At 35.5% G+C, this 8,896-nt stretch overlaps 1 pseudogene; it reads left to right on the top strand.

Annotated features, from left to right (window-relative positions):
* The first annotated feature begins 2,551 nt into the window (after positions 1-2,551).
* LOC140502534 (protein PBDC1 pseudogene) lies at positions 2,552-8,688 on the top strand (annotated as a pseudogene).
* Positions 8,689-8,896: the final 208 nt, after the last annotated feature.

The raw sequence follows: 8,896 nt of genomic DNA, 5'->3' as shown, positions 1-8,896 counted from the left end.
ATGGTCCACCACAATATGACTATTATGGAAGTCTTTTGCATAACTACACATCTATAGCCTATATTGAATGGATTAACTTCTCAATGGGGGTGGGTGGGGAGGATTAGAAGGGAGAGAAGTAGAAACTCAAAATTTTAGGAATGAATGTTGAGAACTGTTTTTACATGCAATTTGAAAAAAAGGAAATACAGGTCATGGGGTATAGAAATACATCCTGCCCTACAAGAAAAGAGAGAAAATGGGGATAAGGGAACTTTGGGGTGTGATAGAAAAGAGAGCATACTGGGGGAAGGAGTAATCAGAATGCACTTTCTTAGAGTGGGGGAGGGGAGAAATGGGGAGAAAATTTGGAACTCAAAAATCTTGTGGAGATAAATGTTGAAAAATTAAAATAAATAAATAAAAGCTGCATGATCCATATTTCCTCTTGTTTTGAATCAAGAGATAAGGGTGTTCAGGGAGGACTAGCACCTCTGGGGTGAGGACTTGTTGAGACCTTTTCAAGGCTACTCATTCACCTTCTGTATATAACCTGCCACCCAACTCTCACTTGTGGCTCCAAGAAGCTGTAGCATGCGAATCAGCCACATTGCTTCAAAATCATCTTGGCAGATAGACTAAACCACATTGAGAGCAACTGAATACCATCAAACCCATCCATGAAGTAGAGAGATGTCTACCCTAAGCACATGAAGATTTCACCCTTGTAGAATGGGTGGATAAGAACAGAGAAGTTGAAGCAGATGGGGGACAGAGGAGATACAGTATATTAATTAGCAGAGATGAGAAGGTCAAGGGAGAACATATATTTTTTTCAGGACAGATAAGACGTGATCAGCAGACAACAAGAGATGAGTCAGTAGACAGGGAGAGGTTGTAAATAAACAAAATAGTGGGGATAATAGCAAATGCAATCTTTTGGAAGAGACAAGGTGAAGGAAGAAAATGTGTCACATTCACCCGAGTGAAAGGAGGTGAGAAAAATTGGAGAAGAAGGAGGCCCTGATGAATTCCCTATTTTTTGCTGTAAATTATGAGGCAAAGCTCTCCTCTGAGAGAGAGGGCCTGGGGAGGAAGAGTTATGGTAGGTTTGAAGGGAGATGAAATGTTTAAAAAAAAAAAAGACACTGTGTACAGTGGGATAGAGCACTGATAAAAGAGTCATAGTAGGATTTCTTCACAGGAGTGAGGACCCACAAATATAAATTTATACTGAACTCAGAAGGTTTGCTCAGCATTATTTGCTGTTTAATAAAAATAAAAACTTAAAGCATACTGAATGAGTCTTAACTGGCAGTACAGTTTCTTCTTTTTTATAACTAGCAGGTTTCTGAAACAGTAATTATATTCAAGTCTTCTTAACCTACAGACCATCCACTCTACTACTTAGCTGCCCCCTTTATTCACTGAAGTATCAATTCTCCTGATCAATTTATTCTTTGGATGGAGTGGGTAGCGGGGATTCTAAATGATTTCTCTTATTGTCAATGTAGCTGATATTTTTGAATGTCATTTCAGTTGGGAGATTCTTTTGCTAAGCCCTGAACTTGCTATGAATTACCTTACAATCCTCCAAATATTTCCATTTTCTTTTCAATATACTTATAATGTTTTTGTCATTAGTTGATTGATCAACTACTAAATTGAATAAATCTGTAAAATATTGTATTCAAAAATATTACAATATTTTCAAGTAAATTTAAAGAATTTAAGCATGTTTATTAGACTGATTTATGGTGGCACAGATCTATGATTCATAATTTATTTCTGCAAACAAATATTACTCTAAGCATTGAATATATAGAACATGGACAGTTAATGAAAATGAATCATGCAATTTATATTTAGTTCTCAAAAAACAAGACAGCACTGCTGTTCATAATGTAGGAGCAAACTCATATAACAGCAATTAGTATCCAAGTGAGCTAAAGCATTTAGTTCAGACTCACTGACAGTAACATGGAGCTTCAGGGGGAAAATGTTTCATTATTAGTATTACTGAATAAAAGACATCTCTATTTTCATCAGAGGAATGTTGTAGATTAATTATTAGAGAGGTAAATGTCTGTGGGATACCAGAATAACATCACAAGTGAAAATAAAAGAAACAATTAAAAGGAGAAACAAGAAAAAATTAAAAATATTTCAAAAAATTAATGTGATAAATGAAGCTTCTGAAATTTTTCAAGTTAAATATTTGAAAAGAATAAAAACTTCTACAAAGTATTGGTAGAAGCTGAAATAAATTAAATCAGATTCAGCCGCATCAAAAAAAGAAAACAAAGGTGCAATTTTTAAGAATCCTGGATGAGATCACACTGGCAAAAGAAAAAAAAACAAAAACGTTGCTGATCTGGTAAACAGGCTGGTAAAGCAGACAGATATACCCCCTCATCCACACACAGACAGATACAAACTCATTTGTTTGGTTTGGACTACCTCACAATTTGCTCCACTGTTGGGGTATGATTTTCTCTCTAGCCATTCACTTGGTTCCTTCTCTTCTAGAATATAGTTTCTTTACAAATATTTCCCAGCACCCAAATGACTAATGACTCCTGCTGACTCGCCCCTGCAAGTTCCACAATGCTACTGGTTTATTCTTGAAACCGCAGTAAATATTCTCTCTTCTTGGGTAAGTTGCTAAAATAAATTAATAACAACTCTTTACTGTGTATATGAATATCTGGCCCCTGGCTATCTTGTAGAAGAATTTTAGAGCATTTGCTAGTTAAAAAAAAAGGAAACTTTTAAAACTAGGGCAAATACTTTCCAAACCAGAATGGAATGCAGGGGATATTAAAATACAATTAAAATGATTATCTATAGTCAGCCATCTTTGAAGATAGTGGGAAAATAGAAAGCCATTAGTTATTATGTCCAGTTCTAGATAATTGAGCAGAGCAGCATCAATGCTGGACATCATTTCTACACATGACCTACTTTGGTTCCGGATACCCTATGGTTCCTGAAAAGCAGTCCACAGTCTATCTCATCTGAATGATAAACTCCCTTAGCTTCTATTCCTCTAACTTTTCCATTTGCCTGCTTTTTTGTTTCACAATGCTTCTTCTGCCACATGGTCAGGTCAAAACTCTGCAGTATTCCAAAAGGAAGTTGATAAGCAACTCTATACAAACTAGTAGATATCTATCTGAATCCTGATCTGAGCCACATGGAAATTACATTTATGTATGGTAAAGTATGGAAGAATCTAATTAAAAGTATATGTGTGTATGTGTATATGTGTATATATATACATATATATGTATATATGTGTATACATATATATATAAATTTATTTTTATTATTCATTTATTTCATTATGCATCCATCAATTTGCTTATTTATTTACCTACTCATCTATCTATGATCTACTTGTATGCCTTTTTATCTGATATATTTTTATTTGCTTATTTATTAAATTCTATTTGTTTATTTTTCTACTTATTCAGTTATTTGATTATTTGCTTCCTTATAGTCTCAGAGAATTTACAGAATTTACTGAATGCAGCAATGTATTTCTTGTAGGTCCATACATTGTATTTGTCAGAAACATTACTTGAAATCAATTTTTCCATTCTCTGAGGTTGCATGCACCCATTGCAATGTCCTCTCAAAAGAATCAATACTTTTCTGAATTAAAAGAAAATATATCATTATGGAACTTTTGCTATTAATTTATGGTGAAAAAAAACATTGCAGTTACTATATAAACATTAAAGTTTAGCAATATGGTTAATGTTCATACTGGGCCTCATTGGAGTAAAGCAAGAAGTTCATGTTTTACTAAAAATGGGAAAAAATAACTAATTTTCAGAACTTGAAAAAACACCATATAAATTAAGTATATTATGATTTTTGAAGAGGTAAAATTTGATAATTAAAAACACCCAGCACAAAATAAAATGGACTTGTTAAAATTGATAGGGAGGGGAAAATGGTGAGAAATTTGTCAGAAACAAAATAACATTTGTGCTTTAATAAAAGACAAGTTATTTTTCCTTCTTTCTTCTTCAAGTTAAACAAAAGTAACTCCAGAAATGAATTTTATTTCTAGTAAACCATAAGATTTTATTATGGTAAAACTAGCTTCAAACATTAATTCTAATCATACCGTAAAATTATTATTTTTTAAAGAAGTCTTAACTTATTTGAAATAAATTGTTTCTTCCTCTTAAACCAGTTGATTGCTGCAAAGACTTTACTTATCTCCCTGAAAACTAAGATCTGCTGTCAGTAAAACATGATTATTATTCAGAAAACCCACCCATCCTTTCTTCTCTCAATAGTATTATCAGTCTTTCAGTTTGGCAACTGAACACTCAAAGTGATAAGAATATTGAACACAGAAATATAAATTTCATCAAAGAGATATAGGCTTGAGTGACCTCACAATTTTTACGGTAATATGCAAAATACTCATAGAAAAAAATGTACATTACAAAACAACTGGAAAAGGAGATAAAATGAACAAAGTGTAAAAATAAGTATCAACTTTACCGATTAGTGCAATAATAACTAAAATTCTCAAAAATGTGGCATGCTCTAGGGCTCTGCCCTTTATCCTCCACTGCTCATTTTTATTAATGACTTGATGAAGGCATATATGTAATAAACATAGCATCTGCAGATAACACAAAGTTTAAGAATGACAGACTTTGACTATGTTAATAGAAATATATTTTCCCAAATCAAAGGAAATGATATTAATGGGTTCAGCTCTATGGGGCATAGCATTTTAAATATGGTTTCCATTTCCAGATGCCACATTTTAGAAGTGGCCATGACAACTATGGGGAATAAATAAGCAAATAAATAAATAAATAAGGGAAAAAATAATAAATAAAATTATGGCAATGGTGTCGTTTCGACAAAATCTTAAAAATCAAAACCATTTAGTTTTGTGAAGAGAACATTAAAAAAACCTCATGTTAGTTTCATAAAATATTTCAAATAAAAATGACTGTTTAAAAGCAGCATTAAATTATTCTGTGTGGTTATTGGGACTTATAATTAGAACAATGGGCAAAAGTTATACACATGTATAAGTATACAACTTATATTTGTATGTGTATGTCTATGCATAATTATGTGCTTACATATATGCATACAATATCTATATATGTGTTACATACATATACTCACATATTTATGCACATGTATACATACATATATTTACATATACATACGTATATACATATACACTATCTATCTAAAAACAGAGAGAGAGAGAGTATGTATGTGTGTGCATGTGTGTGTGTTGCACATCTGTGTCAGCTAGGTGGTACACTAGATAGAGAGCCAGGCTTGAAGTCAGGAAGACTGATCTTCCTAAGTTATAACTTGACTTCAGACACTTAACAGCTATGTCACCCTGAGCAAGTCACATAATCCTGTTTGTCTCAGTTTCCTCACCTGTAAAATGAGCCTGAGGAAAAAAAATGGCATGTTACTCACAAGAAAACCCCAACTGAGTCACAAAGAATTAAACAGGACTGAAAAACAATTGAACAACAACACTAATAACAATGACAAAAACAACATACACATATTTAACTCAATAAAAGACATTTCCAAAATTAGAGCTACTCTAAAGTGGAATATTATTCCCAGTTGGGGATGATCAGGTTGAAACTGTATATCTAATAGTTTTAGAAAATTGGTAATACATATACCATAAATGTTTAGATTACTATGTGCCAGCATATTTTAAGAGATTAATGCATCAGACCAGGATAAGACTTAATGGTATCAAAATTCTCTTTTGACTGTAAAATTCTAGAATGTTACAAATAATTTTGGATAAAAGAATATAACAGAAGATAAAAGAGGAAAAGGGTATGTGGACAACATCTTAGAGGGCTTAATTAATTTGAATATTGACTGAGGAAGTTGACTTTTATCCTAAGAGGTTATGTTGAGGAGTGGAGCCAAGATGGAGGAATAAAAGTTGGGACTTGCTTGAGTTCTCCTCAAGGCCCTCCAAATACCTGTAAAAATGATCCTAAACAAATTCTAGAGCTACAGAACCCACAAAATGACAGGGTGAAGCAAATCTCCAGCTAAAGACAACCTGGAAGGTCAACAGGAAAAGTATATCACCCTGGACTGGGAGCAGAGAGCAGTCTGGCATGGACCACACCTGTACAGACAGGGTCAGAGCAGGCCCTGGGGCACTGAGAAGCTGGCAGCTGTGAAATACCAAAGATTGCATAGAAGAACTCTGTGGGACCTGGTTGAAAGAAGAGTGTGGTCTCGCTGAAGGTCTGGCTACAGCCCCAATGTGGGGGAGGTGGCAGCTATAGCAAGAGCAGCAGTAATTGTGGAATTACAGTTAGGATAACACAGTATCTAGCAGCTACTACATTAAGGGATTGGAAAGTTTGGAATAGGCTATTCCAGAGGTCAGATGAGCTAAGATTAAAGCCAAGTATCATCTACCCAGAAAAACTGAGTATAATACTTCAGGGGGAAAAATGGATGTTAAACAAAATACAGGACTTTCCAGCATTCTTGATGTAAAGACTAGAACTGAACAGAACATTTCACCCTTCAAATAGAAGAATCAAGAGAAGCGTGAAAAGGTAAACAGGAAAGAGAAGCTATAAGGGACTTATTAAAGTTGAACTTTTTACATTCCTACATGGAAAGATTACATTTATAACTCATGAGAACTTTATCAGTGTTAGAGTAGTTGGAGGAAAAATAGATAGATAGACAGAGACAAAGAGAGAGAGAGGACACAGAATTAGTTGAATATGAAAGGAGGATATCTAAAATAAAATTAAGGGGTGAAAGAGGAATGTAATGGGAGGAGAAAGGGAGAGAAAGAATGGGGTAAATTATCTCATATAAAAGAAGCAAGAAAAGGTTACACAATGGAAGATAAGTGGGGGAGGAGAGACGGAATGAATGTGCCACCTTACTGTCATCAGATTTGGCTTACGCACACACTCAATTGAGTGTCTTATCCTACAGGAAAGTAAAATGGAAGAGGCTGGGGGGGGGTGATAGAAGGGAAGGTAGATTAGGGGAGAGGGTTATGTACTGATAATGCATTTTGCTTATTGTTAACATTATTTACTTCTTAATGAGAAGCATTAACGGGCCTGCCCTTTAAGGGGAGTTTGATTCAATAAAATTTGTAGGAAGGCCCACACTTTTTGTCAATTTTCTAACGAAGTACGGGTTCTCTGAAGTTGCTATGTCCCTGGCTATTAAAACATGTGTAAATACTCTCATGTCAGGTTTTACTTTGGGGCTTAGTATTTGGAAAAAAATTTGTGCACCAGATGAGACTAGGAAGCTGCCAAGCAGCACCCGGACTTTGAAAACTCAGATGTTGATGCATCCTTCTCTGGTAAAATGTATATCTAGTCATATGTATGTATGAAATGGTCAGACTGCTCAATCTGTCTGTTGATTGATGATGTGTGTGTGGCTAATGTCAGACAGTTGAAAGCATGTCTGTTGATTTTGATTTTGGTGTATTTTCTCTGAATTTCAGGGTGCTGACCTTTCCCATGAACTAAGTGAATGATACATGCGCTTGATTAAAGTGTTTGTTGACCCCTCAAAAGTTACTTTGCTTTTAGAAATGCAGATCTAAGAACCTGTGAGAACAGGCCCTCCTGCGTATGTCTGGGTGCTTGCTTTCACAGGTTGTCAGAAGAAAACACTTTTGAAAAGGGACAGCCTCAAAGAAGAAAACAGAATAAGTTGGAGGCAGAATATGATGGAGGAAAATATAATTAGTTTTTTTCACAACATGACCATTATGGAAGTGTTTTGCGTAATTACACTTGTCGAACCTCTGTTGAATTGCTTGTCTTCTCAATGAGCATGGGTGGGGAGGAGAAAAGGGAGAGAATTTAGAACTCAAAGTTTTAAAAGCATGTTAAAAATTGCTTTTAGATGGAACTGGAAAATACAACATGCAGGCAATGGGGTATAGTACTATATCTTGCCCTATAAGAAAGAAAGAGGAGAAGAAAATAAAAGGGGTGACAGAAGGGAGGGCAGATGGGGGTAAGAGGTATGCCATCTTGGCCTGGGGGGAGGGGAGATATGGGGAGGAAATTTGGAACTTAACATTTTGTGGAAATGAATATTGAAAACTAAAAATGGGTAGGGGATGTGTTTGCTGGACAGCAGTGGTGGCAGGGAGCAGAGGTAGCTGCACTGGGTCACTGAGAGCTTCTGCTAGGGGCACATGCTCTCTCTCTGCCACCTGAGCCCTATGGTAATGACCTTAACATTGAAATGTTTTGGACCATGAGGACCATGCAGTATGCTGATGTTTGCTACAATTTGATTTCTTCAGTTGACCCATTCTCCCTAAGATTCACTGAAGTGGATGACCAGATCTATTCAGAGCTCCCAGAGAATTTTGGGAAGCTCAAGGCAGATATGTTGGACCCATAATAGCTCAAATCAGAACTAGCTAAAGAAAAGCGGAGACCATTTTGCATGAAGTTTCATGGTATTGTTGAAGATTTCGACTACGGTATGCTGCAGCAGCTGGATTGTACTCAGTGGGATAGTGAAGAAAACACTGTCTTTGCAACTAGGATGCAGTGTTTTACTATTGAAATAGCTAGGAACCAGGAAGGTTATAACAGAGCTGTTTACACCAGTGCTCAGCAGAACGGAACAGCACAGAAAAGCAGCACTATGTCCAGGTAAAGATTGCAGGAGCTAGTACTCTTTCAGATCACTGAATCTAATATTCAAGAGAACTTGCAGAAATCTTTGTGGATTAAAGAGGCAGCATTATTTGGCCTCTGTTCTGTGTAGTTTCCTGACTGGACCATTGAAGGTATCACAAAAACTCTTCACAGGGTGCACAAAAGAGGCAGTATTCAGAACTGTTCAAGGAGCAATCAATTGAAAA

Source organism: Notamacropus eugenii, chromosome 4, assembly GCF_028372415.1.
Source record: "Notamacropus eugenii isolate mMacEug1 chromosome 4, mMacEug1.pri_v2, whole genome shotgun sequence".
In the NCBI taxonomy this organism is placed as follows: domain Eukaryota; kingdom Metazoa; phylum Chordata; class Mammalia; order Diprotodontia; family Macropodidae; genus Notamacropus; species Notamacropus eugenii.
This window is presented reverse-complemented; position numbering and strand designations above follow the sequence as displayed.